Here is a 15793-nt window from a genome sequence, read left to right as displayed (position 1 = left end):
TTTAAGTCAGAAGGCTAAATACTGCCTTGTACCTATATAATCTAATCTGTACTGTGTGCTATTGGAATGGAAATTTCCTGGAAGTTGCTCAGGATTTGGGGGGCATATGGGCCAAGCATGAATGCATTATGAGATTTGGGTACCTCAGAGAAGGTCTCCAAATGGGAAGGCACACATGAGTATGGACTAGCTTGTAATACAGATTTGATGAGAGTGAAATCAAATTCTAAAAAGACTGTATGAGTTGTTGACACCAAAATACCTGTACAAGTTTTGAGAGTACATGTAGAAATATTTTGATGATGGTGTGTTATGGAGGCCTGTTATTTTCTGCTATTTGGATGATGCTTGACTATTGTTATAACAGTACTATACTATCAAACAGTGTCTACACCAGGTGCAGTATGACATTAAAGATTTTAAGATCCTAAGAGTCTAGTTTGGGCTGCTGTTTTAGGTTGAGCTCTCTTGGATATTTCTTTGGTCTCAGATGGGACCACCCAAGTAGCTAGCAGATGGTGATGAGCTGAGGCTAAGATGGTAAATGGGCCTGTGTTTCTCAATCTGTGGCAGGCTAGCTGGTCATGTTTTTATGAGGAAGATGGAGAGAACGCCCATAATCTCTGGTGGCTGAGGCTTGAAATGGATATATTGTCGCGTGTATGACATTCCACCGATGGAAACGTGTGTCACATACAAGAGTGAGGACACAGATTTCACAGGCTCCACTTATCTAGGGAAAGGAATTACCCAAGCACATGCAAAGGGCATGCGGAAAAAGCACTGAAGGATTGTGGCTGTTAATATAATTAGACCATGGGTATTTATTCCTTACCGAAAATATTGTGACTGCAAAATTCAACCTTTCTCAATTTTGACTTTATTAGAATGTCAAAGTACATGAAAGCATATAAAGTGTCCAAACTATAGAATTAGAAAGACAGAGAGGGATCTTTTGAGATCTTTTGATATTAAAATTCTACTTGTGTAGTGCAAGAATGACCCTTTGCCTTCAGTCTGTATCATAAATCCCCTGCCATTTACAGTAAAATACCCATTTCTGATGCCAGAGCATTACATTGTATCATTTTGAGGAATTTGGAATGCGTGATACATTGTAATCAAGGTCTGGTTGAGCTTCCTCTAAGATTAATGTCCTTTGTCCATTTCTAACTCTCCTTACCATTTTATGTTATTTTCCTTAAAGCAGAATCCTGGTGTTATAAGTGAAGAAACAGTGAATTAGTCAGTGGGAAACCTGGACTAATTTTTCTCTATCAGCAGTGAAATATTTCAGTGACAAAGCTACAATTTGAAAATTTGAACATGACACATGAGTTAGCTCTACTCTAAGGGTCTCTTAATAAATACTCTGCACCAACTGGACAGAACAGATTTAAAATATGTGGAATTTATTAATTAGAAGCAAATAAACTACCATTAGTAGATTTTTCCACTTTAGTTTTAAGCAAAAGCAACATCTTCCTCAGAGTAATTTACAAATAAATTTAAATTAAATTTAAATATATTGTAAAATAGAGTGAAATAATTATCTTCACAAATACACAACTGTCGCTTTTTGGGCACAGCTGTGAACTTTCTTCTTAGGCCTGGAACTTTGAGGATTAAAACTTGGAGTGTCTTGAGCAAATTGTGATATGTTTGTTCTTCTGTTCACAAATGTGTCTCTTTGGAAGGAGAGCTGTTAATCTGCCAGTATTCTGCAAGGATTACACAAAGAACATTTGGTTACACTGAGTGTGAAAGTATCTTGTGTGTGTTTTCAAGTACTGTAGCTGTATTGCATTTTATATGGAAAATTCTAAATTAGCCTGCTTTACTGCTGATAGCTTAATTTGAAAGCAAGAAGTGGAATAGAATTTCTTTCACTTACAGAATTTTTGCTAAAGGAACAAAAGTAGTTTCATATAGTAAAAAAGGGATGTTGTTATTTTTAATAATTAAAGAAATGCAGTCTAACTCATCTATTTCTGTTGCTTCTCTTCCAAATAGTTGACCTAAATGATTTCTAAGATACTTCCAGCTACAATGTTCTATAACTATGTTCATAATAAAATGGATTCTCTATTAAAAAATAAAGTTCAGTACCATGCAGACTGACTACTAAAGAGTTAAATAGTCCTGGGGAATACTGCCATTTAACAGAACATTTAAACCAACTAAGTATACTAACTACTGTTATTGTTTATTTTCTTTCTAGTCTAGGGATTTTTTTTTCTTTTTAATCTGCCAGAAGGGACCTTCAGGATTTGAGCCTTAACATTGTTCCTAAGACTTGAATTTATTTTTTAATTAGGGTTAAAATAAAAATAAATGTTCACTTTCTGGAGCTATGCAAGTTTGGGATGGGGGAGAAACTTCCTCATCTGAAAAGACTTAATGGTAATCTATACTGTAAAAGAGCATTTTGAAAAATATAAAACAAAGAGCTTTCAAAGTGGTCAAAGACTAATGTAAAGTGATATATTTCAGACCGGAGAGATGGTGTAACTTACTCCTGTCACTGCTGCCTGTTTATTGTGTTTGTCTGGTTGGCCTGGTAACCAGCTCATGCCATTTCACTCATTTTATAATGTTCCTGTAAATGTTAGGTAGGCCTGGATTTATTATACACTGTCAACACCTAAAATGGAACCCACTGCTTAACGTAGTTTATTTGGCTGGATGCCTCTGCCTTCTTTAAAAAAAAAAGTGTGTGTGTGTGGTGTGTGTGTGTGTGTGTGTGTGTGTGTGTGTGTGTATTAAAGGAAAAAAGTCATGTAGTGCCTCCAAAAAAACTGTAGCCCAGACACAACTGAAATTGGGTGGCACAGGCTGTGTCAAAGGAGCATTTGAGCTCAGCAGCTGTTGTGTTGTTGGGTGGGAACATCTGACTCACAATATTTGTGACTAGCATTTAGAGGGACAGAGGACCAAGAACCATATTTATTGCTGAATTTATCATCCCCAAAGAAACCAGATGGCGGTCGCTGTTGTCCAGAAAGGCCTCTGAGCCGTCAGGGAATGAATCATAAGGCTATTAGAAGTTGGACAGATTTCTTTCCTTCTTATTAACTCACTGGTTTCATCTGCCTAGTTCATGACAAAGCAAGTTTGATGGGGAACCCAAAGATAGGGTCCTGCAGAAGAATGGTTTGGAAAGCCGGAATCAACCTTTAATATAGGCTGTAAGATTGCTGGAGCATTAAGGTGAAAAGGATTCAAAGGAACACTGTGGTTTTAAATGATGAAAGGGGAATGTGAAACTCCACCAAAAACACAGGTAGCCACCTCAGCACAGCTCTAAAGACCATCACAGGCATGTGCTGTCTGGCCCCTGGACAGCCCATCGTCCAAGCTGGGTCTTTTTCATTCAATCTGTTCAGGAAGGAGGGCTGTTAGTTAGAGTGGACGCTTGTTGATAGCTCTGCTCAGTATCAGTGAAAAAGTCATTAAATTCTGTACTCTTTTGGCTCCTTGGGGTCAATAAGGTCCTTCTGTCTTGCATCCTCTCATGGTGCATTTTAAACAAGTTGCTTGAGTATCTGGGCTAAACCCAAAGGTTAACAGAGACTGGAATACTCTCTTCTTGTGTCTACTGGGAGTGATATTCTTGCAACTTCCCTTTTAGCTGTGTGTCTAATCATTAATTAAAAATATAAACAAGTGAGTAGATCCTAAAGAGAAAGTAATGTCCATAAGCATTCCCGCAATTTAAAACGAAAGCTACTCTAGGTAAGTGTTTACTTTTATTCGTTGATTACTTATTAGGATTATAGCTCAACATTATTTGAAATTATAAATCATCATTTGGAGGAACATTTTAGAATGAGTGACATCATTTGAGTGCAGTACAGTTTACTCCTATCCTTATAGCCAGACTAAGTGCTCTGAGAGTTAGTTCATGAAGGTAATTATTCTTGCCTAGAAAACTTTCCATCTAATATCCACCTTCCAAACCTAATGAATGTAACTTATAGACTTTCTGAATGAAAATTAGAAAATTTGCTTTTGGAGTTCCACATAATGTGTGTTCCTTGACCTAAAACAAATACTTTAGAGAATTATCCTAAAATGATATGTGTGCATCCCATATTTATATATATTTGTATTAAACATATATACATATATGTGTAGAGAACATGAAATACATAAGTGAAATGTTCCAAAAATTTAGGAGAAATTCTTGTGTGTTTGATATAAATACACAGAATTTGTATTTATGCCTATGTTTGTGAACATATGTATGTATGTATGTATGATTCTTTTATGTATGTATGCATCAAGCAGGTGCACTTAGTTTAATGAGAAAATCCAATGACTTTATTTCTCTCCTCCAAAAATAAAATCAACAGATAACTATACAATTTCATCTATGTTATGTAGTTACTGTGGAAGAACTGGTTTAAGAGTCTATTTGCTGACTGTCTTAGTTACTTTCTCATTGCTGGAGCAAACTACTTGACATAAATAAGTTAAAGGAATAAAAGTTTATTTTAGCTCCATTTGTACAGGTTTTATAACTTAGTCAGCTAGCTCCAAGGCAGGGTGATGCAACAGAAAACAAACAGTCCAAGGCAGGGCAGGCAGAAAGCAGCAGCAGCGAGCCTCCTTTTCCCCTTTTATTGCATTCAGGCTATAAGCCTATTGTTTGATGCCACCTACACCTACAGTGGGCCTTTCCGTCATCCAAACCCAGAAGAACTATGCTAAACCAGTCAGGGGAAAAATCCACTTATCACACACCCACAGTTCTTTGTCACACACCTATGAGCCAGTCACCTCCCAGAAGCCACACCTATGAGCATATGAGGCTGTAGGGAACTTCTCTTGATATAAGCCATGCCATTGCCTCAACAAGGGACCGGCCAGAGTTAATACTAGTACAATAATTGATACCTGGATTTCTTGGAGCAAGCTGATCCCTCCTAAAATTCCCTATGGTCCCTTTTAGTGTGCTTTATGATTATAGGCTCCTGGGAAACTTCTGTAACAAAGGACTCAGTACTGGTGGTGGGGTCTTAGGATTAATCTTAACACCGTGCCTTTTTTGGAAAGTAAAAATTTGTACTACTTAAATAGCACTTTTCACAATCAAAAGTAAATGAGAAGTTCGTGTATGTGTGACTGATATGCTTTGTTTTTATTATTTTCTGTGACATGAGCCATTGTTTAAATTTATGTTTCCTGGCTGTCATATCACCTCTAATGCCGTCTGATTCCGTGGGGTGAGTGAACTGACTTACGAGACTGGATCAGCTATAGCAGGTGGGGTGGGGCAGACAACACTTACAGAGAAGCCCATTGTTTTTTCAGATATTTGACATTTTAAATCTATCACTCAATAAAATACACGCATATACGTCTACTTTCACAGTTTTGGGCTTGTCTAAGTTTTTCTATTTTTTTGTGGTTATCCCAGAGATTCTAATTTTTGCAGTATTGTTTCTTATTGCCTCTCCCTGCTTTGATCATTTTCTTGTCTGTATTCAAATTTTTCTTTGTCCAGCCAAGCTCTGGAGACATTTATTTAATGAAAACACCCCATTGTATTTCAACTGTAACTGACAAACACTTACAAAATTACTTTTGAAAACTATTTACATTTTTAGGTGTCCCCCATTGAGAGCATGTCCTTATTAAATCCTTGATTTTTTTTTTTTCTGGTAAATGTTTTTCCCAATATATAAATAGTATTTTTTTTTTTTTTTTTTTAGGAAAATGGTGATGTCAGTATGTATTGGGGAAAAGTCAGCTAGGGAATTCCCTTTAGATTTCTAGTGATTATTCAGCTGATGCTGCTGTGGAGAAGACTATTCATAGACAGACTATCTAGGAATTTTCAGGTTCATGGGAAGATGGTGCACTTATCAGGAAAACCGATATAAACAAAGTTTTGGGAGTTTTTAGTAGGGTGTAGGGAGGAAGGTTGTGAGGATTTAGGGCTTTAAATCTGAACTCAGGCCATGTGAAAGAGGCCCTTGAACAATCAGTTTTCATTTCTTCAGAGCTGTTGAAAAAATGTAAGCAGAAGTAATTTGATAATAATCTCATTAAAACAACTAATGGTCATAGGTCGATTACACTGGATAAGAGCAACTCACAAATAATGGCAGATGCTACATTATTTGGAAATAGAAAAGTTCATTTACAAATAATGATAAATATATCTATGGCCACCTCACCCTAAAGGTGCCCGATCTCTGATCTTGAAAGCTAAGCAGGATAGGGCCTGGGTTATAACTTGGATATTAGACAAACAATGACTTATAAAAAAGCTCCTGTTTTTGGTTCTCAGTTTTATTTCATTGACAGATCCTTTAGAATAATAGAGATATTACGGTCTTTTTACAACTGCATTGAGAAGTTTTCTATTTACACTTAATTATTAAATTGTCCATTGACTTTGACATGTACATTTTATTATCATGTATGTCAAATGGGTATTTCAAAGTGTTAATTATCTAAGGTGTCACAAATTTTGGGCACTAGGGACAGGTTTCATGGGAGACAGTTTTCCCATGAGGTAGGACCTGCTGGTTGGTTTCAGGATGATTTAAACAAGCACTCAGCCTACATCCCTCACAGGTACCGTTCAGAGTAGGGTTCATGACCCTGTGAGAAGCTAATGCCGCTGCCTATCCGACAGCAGGGGGAGCTCAGGTGGTAATGTGAGCTGTGGTGAGTGGCTGTAATACAGACAAAACTTCTATTGTTCATCTTTTGCTCACCTGCCCTGTACCCTGCTATGGTCAGGCCTTGGACCAGTATTGGCCTGTGGCTGGAGGTTGGAACCTTTGCCTGAGACGCATACAGAGATCTCGCCTCTTGTGTATACAGAGACGGAAAAACGACACAGTCACACATTCTTGTAGGAAAGTTAGACTATTTTAAATTATGGAGATATTCCTTCCTTAGTTATGACCACTGAGAATTTACAAGAAAACATGAATATTTGTTGTTTTCACTCATGCCTCCCATGCCCCGGAGTGCTAGCTCACAGTAGGAAGTCAGCCATCATGTGCTGAACAAATGGATACTTATATAGGTAAATATCCACAAAATACCAGTTCTTGCATGGATGTAACACCCTTTCCTAGAAAATGAATTTCCACGCTGTCCTAGTTCAATGACATAGATCTCCACTGTAAAATTCAAGGATTTCATTTCGCTTTCACCATATTGGCCTCCTGTTTGTTTCTCTTAAATATTTGTTCCCCTCTCTTAAATGTTTGTGTCACTGTTCCTTGTGCCTAGAACACGTTATCCTGCTTAGCAAACCTCCTTTCCACCTGTCCTCCCATCATCTCTTGAAGGAAAACTACCTGGGCTGCCTTATGTAAATGTGTATCATCCTGTTCTGTTTTGGTTTTTTTCCCATTGAATGTATCATTTCCTAGCCCCTATTGAATTTACTTATATTAGTTGTTTTCTTGCTCTCTGATTTTGTTTCATCGATATATTTCCCCCATCTAGAATAGTATCTAGTGCACAGTAGGTACTTAGTAAATAGTTGCTTAACAAATCAATTTCTAAAAATTACATACTACAAGCACTGACTCCTACAATATAGCATTAATGAAAAGCAAAGTCATATCTAAAGAATACTAATTTAGATACTGGTTTGCAACATCTACTGTCAGTGTGTTTTGGGCAAATTACTTTAATATCCTCAACTACATTTTTCTTTTCTCTTTTGGTACCAGGGATTGAACTCAGGTCCTCATGCTTGTGAGGCAGGCGCTGGAACCACTAAGCTAAATCCCGAGCCCTCAATTACATTTTTCTAATGTCCACATTGGAAGTAACGATTGTCACTGCATAGAATTTCTGTAAGCATTAAATAAGGCAAATAAATGACTACCAGTCACTCAGTAGAATGTCTTCAGCAGTGGACACAAGATAAATACTAATTCTTTTTCACACATAATAAATATATGTGATTCTTTTAAAAATATCATGTGTGGAAGAAAATCACAGTATATAGATTAAATTAAAAATATAAATGAGAATGTAAACAGGTAATGCGTTGTCCTAGATTAAAGTGAGACAAGATCTGTGTACGTCCTCAGAGACCTACAGAGTATCCTCACAGGTCATTCTTTTAAGCATTTTAATCCAGCTGGGTCTTTTCCTCAACCCTGAACAACCTTCTAGTTTTGCAAATGTCCTCTACTTGCTTTGACCTTCTGATTCCTCATCAACCTGGTACGTTGAGCGTGTTTTGTGTACTTTGAAGAGCCGTGGCCAGGAGTTGAACTTCCTTTGCATTATCTTGCGAGTGTAAAAAATAAAAGATGAAACAAACAAGTTGTAACTCCCTCCTCTTTCCTAGTGGAGAAGTTGTTTTATACGTACATTAAAGATTATTTTTCTAAAGCCAAGTCAGCTGGCAAAGGCTTCTTATCTTCTTGTCTAAACTCAGGTGATGGTATTGAAAACTGTGTGCACTTTAAGAAAGAAGTTTCTGGCAACCTGTAGGGTGGTCCCTTCCATTTTGGTTCTTGGTAGCTTCTTCCATAAACATGATAAAGTAATTTCGACTGTTCTGCATTAATGACCACCTACATAAATGAGATCAAATCTGCATTCTTGGTGACAGCGTAAATCTATGGGTAGTTTGTTTAGGCTTTATTTTGAAATGACTAAGTAGCCTGTGAAAACAAAGTTTAACAGGCTTATAAAAGTATGCTGTCTGCATGACTAATGTGGACTTTGTTTTTATGTTGGCTATTATAGACTGTAAATAGTAACAGTGGAGTCTATCTTCTATTCCACAGTGTTGAAAAATGTTTTGGCTGTGACAATATATAAGTGTATGCATGGATATATATCTATGTGTGTGAGTGTGTGTGTGTGTATATATATATATATATGCATACATATACTTATCACACTTTGTAAAGATGTTGTGTTTACTTTATATTTAAAGGAAAGCACTTGAAATGTAAAATTTAGATGCACCTATTGAGTTTAACATGTACTTGAGACTAAATAAAGTATACAGAAGTGCCGTTTTAGCACATAGGCTGTTATTAAGTAAAGGGCACTCCTGCAGCCCAATTCACATGTTGAAAGTTGCTCTCCAATGTGCCTATCTACAGAATTTCTAACAGCACAGTGTCAGGACCACATCGACAAGAGTCATGACTGCCCTTCTTAATTACCTCACAATTTGCTCACTGGTTGGATAATTGGAACAATTTGCTTGCAAAGACCTGTGAGTAATCAGATGTTAATTGACTTTGTCTTGCTTAATCAGCTCCTCAAGAAACAGTCCTCCTTCTCCTGTTTCTGAGGCTGTGTGCTGGCGTCCTGTGACACGGTGGAAAAACACGCATGGATAGTTGCCTTGGTATCATCTGGCCACTTCTTATTATGACTCCAGCTCTGAATGGAGAGATTCCAGAAATTGGCAGAGGGGTCTAGAGAAAACACTTACACATGTGAAGTGACAGGAAAAAGTCTTTCTACAATTTATATACAAGGCATTAAATAGAGAAAACATTTAAAACCAGGGTTCAAACTCATTCTGACCCTACTACTGTGAGCTGGAGCAATTCGGGTTTAATCTACAGCTCCATCTGAAAGACCTTCTGTTTGACTCTGGATTGCACTGGGTATCACAATTAAACATCCTTAAGTTCACTGCCACTTGGCGAACTTTCCCGATTTCCACTTTTCCTTTCTGTTCCATCCCTCTTGGAGACGCCCCAGGGAGAATCAAAGAGCATCTAAATTGTCCATGAACTAGTAGATCAAGAGAACACTTTTTAAATTAAAGGCATCATTGATAGTCTTTCTTTTCATATCCTTGACTGGAATGAACTATGGCCTAAACAAGGGAGGATAGGACAAAATAGAGTTAAAAAGAACATCATACTTATTTTTATTGTATTTTTTATAATCATAATGATAGAATTTAACACCAATACATATGTAATATTATTCCCAAACAAATGACTATGGATTAAATCAAGCATGTAATTTAGAGAAATCATAAGCCTGCCAGAGAAACTATCAATATGCTAAATGTGCAAAATCCTACCACATTTACGACCACATTTCTCATTTAATAGTGCACACATATGTGTAAAAACATACTCCCCGCACATGTACACAATGCATACTTTCTACAATACAATATATACTTTGGTATAATAAAACAGTGCAGTGATGTGTGGAATGTTTGTGATTTGTTTGATTTGAGAAAAAACAAATATCTTTGAGGGAGTTGGAGAATTTGTAATATGTACCAGATACTAAATGATATTAATGATTTATTATCCATTTATTTAAGTATAGTTATGATAAAATTTACTTAAAATTAACATTTGTTATCAGAAAATAGGTACAAAGATATATTGATAACATAACAAAATTTGTCTTAACAAATTTCCAACCAAACAATCTGACCTTAAAAGTGTGAATTCTTTTAGTTGCTTTTGGATTTCAAATATAAGTTTTTTTTTCCCCTGTGGGAAGTTTTGTTAGAAAATGTAAGTGGTACAATCAACAAGCATATGATATTTATCAATTAAAACCAAGGAGTTTATAAATCATAAAATTTTGAGGACAGTTTCTCAACTATAATATGTAACTTTGTTTTATTTGTAATTACATTATTTCAAAAATGTTATGTGAAAAGAAAATGAGAAAGAACATATAATGTTTGAAGATCATCAAACTAATAATGTATTTCGACTATCAGTCTGTGTTACATAAATTTTTGTTTATTTCATATCCTTTTTTTGCTGTCATATATATGTATATTTGAAATTTTTATTTAGTATCTTCATTTCTTGTTGTCATGTATGTTTGCAATCTGTAATAATATAAAAAAGAAAGAACATCATTTCCCCCTGATATAAGTGTATCATTTTCCAAATGCTAGCCCCTGCCCCTTATACCCTTTATTTCAGGTAGTTTTCACACCTTTCTGATAGGAGATGGCTACTGTTAGTTTTTATTTTTTTTTCATATGCATTCCAGCTCAGATTCTTAGTGGACACAAGCATCTGGGCAGCTGCCTCATTCTCCGTGGGTCCCAAGCACCTTTAATGTGTTCTGCAGAGTGAGGTACACCATAGATTTTACAAGGGGAAAAAAATGATGAACTACAGAAATCAGTGTACTTTGATCACAGCAGAATCCATTTTATGTAATTTGGAATTCTGTTTGCTGGTGTTTTCTTTAAATTTTTGCATCCAGGTTCATAAATGAGTGAACTTTTCCCTTATATTACTACTGTTATTATACAGCTTTATTATACAACTCATCTAATGAATAGGCTCTTTATTCTCCAGAAGATTTAAGTAAAATTAGAATCATATTGTGCATTAAATTTGGGGAAAACTCTTAGTAATTTTGTTTCCATTGTATTTTTTGTAAAAATAACATAAGTATTTTAAGAAGTATTATACTAGAGGTATTAAGGATAATCTCAAGTGCTAGCATGTACAGAATTATCTATTTAATTCTCAAACTTATGAATAGAAGAGTGTTTACTGTATCCTCTTTAAAGATCTATTGTATTTGTGTCTATGTTCTATGTTTTCATAATTATTACCTTTGATTAATCTTGATAGATTCTCTCTTTTCACAAAGTAATATAATAGCCTCACAAGAACTTTATACTCTCAAATTTACATGCTATCTATCCCTGTTTGTTAAGATCACTTGATGTGACAGTATGTCTTCCCCCTTTATAAACTCAAGTTTTTATATCTCAAGTTTTCTCCTAGAAATATGTTTCTTCTCCTTGAAGCAAATTTTAATCTTGTTAGTGGAAATTTGTTTTTGTCTCTGAAAATGGTATTTGTTTGTTCTTGTTTTATAATTTTCTTTTCCCCTCTGTACCACAGATCAAACTCAGGACCTTGACTTTGTGAGGCAGGCATGGTACCATTGAGCTACATCCCTGGTCCTTCTTTATTCTTGCTTTAAAGATGGATTAGCTTAGTACCAGTCCTTATCTGATGATGATTCTCTCTATCACTACACTCTGAAGATTTCTTGCTTCTATAGTGCTCTTAAGAAATCTGCTAGGCTGGGCGTGGTGGCTCACGCCTGTAATCCCAGCACTTGGGAGGCTGAGGCAGGAGGATCGCTGTGAGTTCGAGACCAGCCTGAGCTACATAGTGAGTTCCATGTCAGTCTCAACTACATAGTGAGACCCTGTCTCAAAAAAAACAAAAAAACAAAAAAACAAAACAAAAAAAAAGAAAACTGCTGTTAGGCTAATTCTTATTCCTTTATTGTGAAATGTCCTTTTTTCTTTGCTAATTATGCTACGGATTTATAATATAAAAGTCTGTTTAACACAGGATGCCCACCTATGATTAGGGATGCATTTTACTTTCTGTAGTAAGTAGTAAAAAATACACCATGGTGCAAAAATGGAAAAAGGAAAAAAAAAACAGCTTCAAACATTTGAAAAATAACTATTACATCCCTTACTTCATTTTATATAACTATATATTTAGTGTACATTTACTGCAGTATATAAGCACACATAGATATCTTAAATATTTTTACTAGATCACATTTATTTAAACAAATAAATAATGGAAATCATAAATAGCCCTTAAATATCTGGTTCTTTGTGTGTGTACTTATTTGGGACTTTCTGTAGTTTAATATTATGCCCAGAAGAATTTTTAAAAAATCATCACCTTCGTGTAATGCTCTATGAACAGGCTATTAAAACACTTTTGAGCCACAGCCAAGTTTTGCTGTACAGGGTTGGGAGTGTCTGAATGAGGATTTGTGAGCTGGGTGCCTGGCTAAATGAGACCCTCCCCCTTGGTACGGCTGCCCACTACATGCCTGCGCTGTTTACCCAGCAGAGTAACCAGTTACAGAATCGACAATCAAGCAGGGCATAGCGTCTTTGGAGGGAGTTCAGAGAAATGAAATGATGATTAAAGGCTGAGAAAATCAGACCTTTGAGAAAAGATAAAAGGACCGGGGTTTATGCAGCATGAAGAATAAGTAACTGAGGAGTTATTTAATAATATTTTTCAAGTTGTCGGGGAACTGTCGGTTTATAGCAGTGACCGGGGGTCCTCTGTCTCATGAAGCACAGCCAGCAGAGAATATAGCTTTTCAGTTTGATACAGGGATGTTGTTTAACTATCATTAATTGTCTAGTGGCAAGAATTTGTTAATTCTTTCATTAAATTCAAGGCTGCCTATCTTCTGTAGCTTAATTTGAACTCCCAAATAGTTCCCAAGTAGAACAAACAAGGTCTTCCTAGTACTTTGTATATTACTATTATAACAACAGCCCCGGAATGACAGATACCTCAGAGACATTTTATGGCAGGATATCCTAAAATTTATCTCCTTATCATCTGAGCCTGGCTAGTCCAGTGTTCAATGCACCTTCTCCAAATGGAATAGAATGGATTTAGGATCACTCTACACATGTTATAATTATTCTGCTGCACATTTCAGGGGAGACTAATCTGATTTTTGGTGCCAGAACTGTACATGGTCTTTTATGAAAGAGGTGACACTGAATTAGTTCTTGAAGGATAAGATGATCTTAAGAAATTTAATCTGTGGCAGTTAAGGGGAATTAGTGCAGTCAGAGAAAATGCATTGACAAGGGCTGTGTCTTTCCGTGGAGCGGTCCATGTACACAGGGTACTAGTAGCATGTAAGACTGGATAGCAAGAACAGGTCTATGAAGAAATGGTTTTTAACAAAGCATATACTTTGAGATGATCAATTTGAGAGATGTTATTGGGGTTGCACTTTCCATGTTTAACTAATGTGAGAAATAGGGGTGTTCCATAAAAGGACGCAATTTTCCCATGGGGAAAATCCTTAAACCATTACTATGCTAAAGAGCATTGAGAGTCTCCTGAAGAAGTTACAGCAGGGCAGTTATTCCCAACAACGTTTAGCCCCGAGACCCTTTTGTGGCTGACCATATCAGCAGCTTGGGCCACAGAAGAATGTAAAGTAGAGACACTGTGAGTGATGTTTGCAGAAGATTAATCTGCTGGTGGTACATGGGACCAGTTGGATAGAGAAAGTGTCCCGTTAGTGAAGAACCGCATGCAAGCATAAAATAATAAGTACTTGAATTAGGTTCTTGCAAAAAGACAGCAGTATGTTCTTGGATGGGGAAAAGATGTAAAACAATTGAACGGATTTGGGAAGTGACAAGGTTCAGGGGTGGGAAGCCGAAAGAATAAAAACTAATTCCAAAACTTCAAGCCCGGACAGCTGAGCAGTGGTGACACCACTGACAGAAAGAGGGAATCCAGCCAGCGAATACATTTAGTTCTGTGTGTGAGGTGATAGCAGAGAACTAAGCACAACGGTTCCCAGACTCACATGGCCATAAAAGACCTCACAGGGCATAGAGTTCATGTTCCTGTATGTGGGTTAGGCTGCTGACCTCAAATTGTCATAGACCTTGTCACACTATTCTCTGAAAATAGGGATTGTAATATATTACCCTGGGTAGAATTTTGCCATCTCTTCTGAACTGACATCTTTTTTTTTTTTCCAGTGATTTTTTTTCCTCCTTGAAATAATTTTGGCCTTATTCAGGCTGAAGAAAAAGGTTGTCACTTTTCACATACAAGGACCTGCCACGAACTTACAAAATGTGAAAGTCAGTCCATTTCAAACGCAAGTTACTTGAGCTCAGTAATGCTTTTTTCCTAGCTCTTCTTCCAACAAAGGATAAGCGTATTCTTGAATGCTGCATTCTACTGTGGTGATCAAGTTTTGTACTTCTGCTTTAAGCAAGGATAACCATTGGTGGGGAAAAAGATTCTGGGAAACAAATACCCTCATGTCTGGCTCTCTGATGTGTTTGCATTTATGACTTTGGTTCCAAGATTTTGATTCTTTTATAGTCCTATTATCATGCAAAGACATTCTGGAGAATTGCAAAGTGAGGAAAGCCAGAAGAAGAACACTTCAAAAGCTCTTTGGAGGTAAATGATAGAGAAAACTAAAAGCTGCCGGAGTGCATGTGATTACCAAGAGAGTGGTTGGCGTTTTGCCACGCTGGAGGCAGAGTGAGAAAAGGATCCAGGCGGGTCTGCCCTGCAGAGTCGACTCAGAACACCTACACTCTGGGCGCAGATGACAGAGCAGCTCCTTTGAAAGCTGACTAGAAGAAAACCATACCCTTTTCACTGCAGAAAGACTTTCAACTCAGTAATTCTCAGGATAAAAGCCACCATATATGTGCCCATGGACACACACACACGCATGCACATAGTCCTTGAAGAACAGCGTGCTATTGCACCAACACACCCCCATGAAACCAGTCTAATGACACAGAAAATACTACTCAATTAAACTCACCTGAGGAGCCCAGCCCAAAGGCTACAATATAAAACTGACATGCATTCCATCAGCTTGCCAATACTGTACTTTTCAAAGTTTCTTCCAAGACAAAGGGCAACAATCACCTCACAGACAAAGCTGAACATGAGTATCTGTGCATAGTATTTTAATTTTTTAAAAGCTGATTTTTTAGTGAGTTTGTCTGTGCACCCATATCTGTATTTTCTTGCATCAAGAATTGTCTTCAGTTTCCACTTTGACTAGTGAGTAAATTATAGACAGGCATATATTACTGGAAGATAACGCAGAAAATTCACTTTCTCTTCAAATCAAATGCTGTTTTCCATTAGCTCACAGTACTATTTTTGAGTTTTTTGTTTTTTTTTTTTAAAGACAGAGTCTTACTAAGTTGCTAAGTTACCCAGACTGGGCTCAAACTGAGGTGGTTTGTTTTTTTAACATGTTTTATTCTTAT

The 15793-nt window shown here is 36.7% G+C and overlaps 1 long non-coding RNA gene across 13 annotated transcripts in view; it reads left to right on the top strand.

The window, feature by feature from the left end:
• The window catches only part of LOC104873750, a 121130-nt gene that overhangs the window by 17686 nt on the left and 87651 nt on the right, over window positions 1-15793 (top strand). For 9 of the 13 annotated variants that reach the window (XR_002025932.1, XR_002025931.1, XR_002025924.1 and 6 more), the window contains exon 4: window positions 14528-14960. The exons of the other annotated variants lie outside the window; for them this stretch is intronic. This is a non-coding gene — a long non-coding RNA (uncharacterized LOC104873750). The remainder of the gene's footprint in view (window positions 1-14527; window positions 14961-15793) is intronic. 13 annotated transcript variants of the gene reach the window in all.

This window comes from Fukomys damarensis, unplaced genomic scaffold, assembly GCF_012274545.1.
Source record: "Fukomys damarensis isolate Sample0158 unplaced genomic scaffold, DMR_v1.0_HiC HiC_scaffold_23, whole genome shotgun sequence".
Taxonomy (NCBI): Eukaryota; Metazoa; Chordata; class Mammalia; order Rodentia; family Bathyergidae; genus Fukomys; species Fukomys damarensis.
This window is presented reverse-complemented; position numbering and strand designations above follow the sequence as displayed.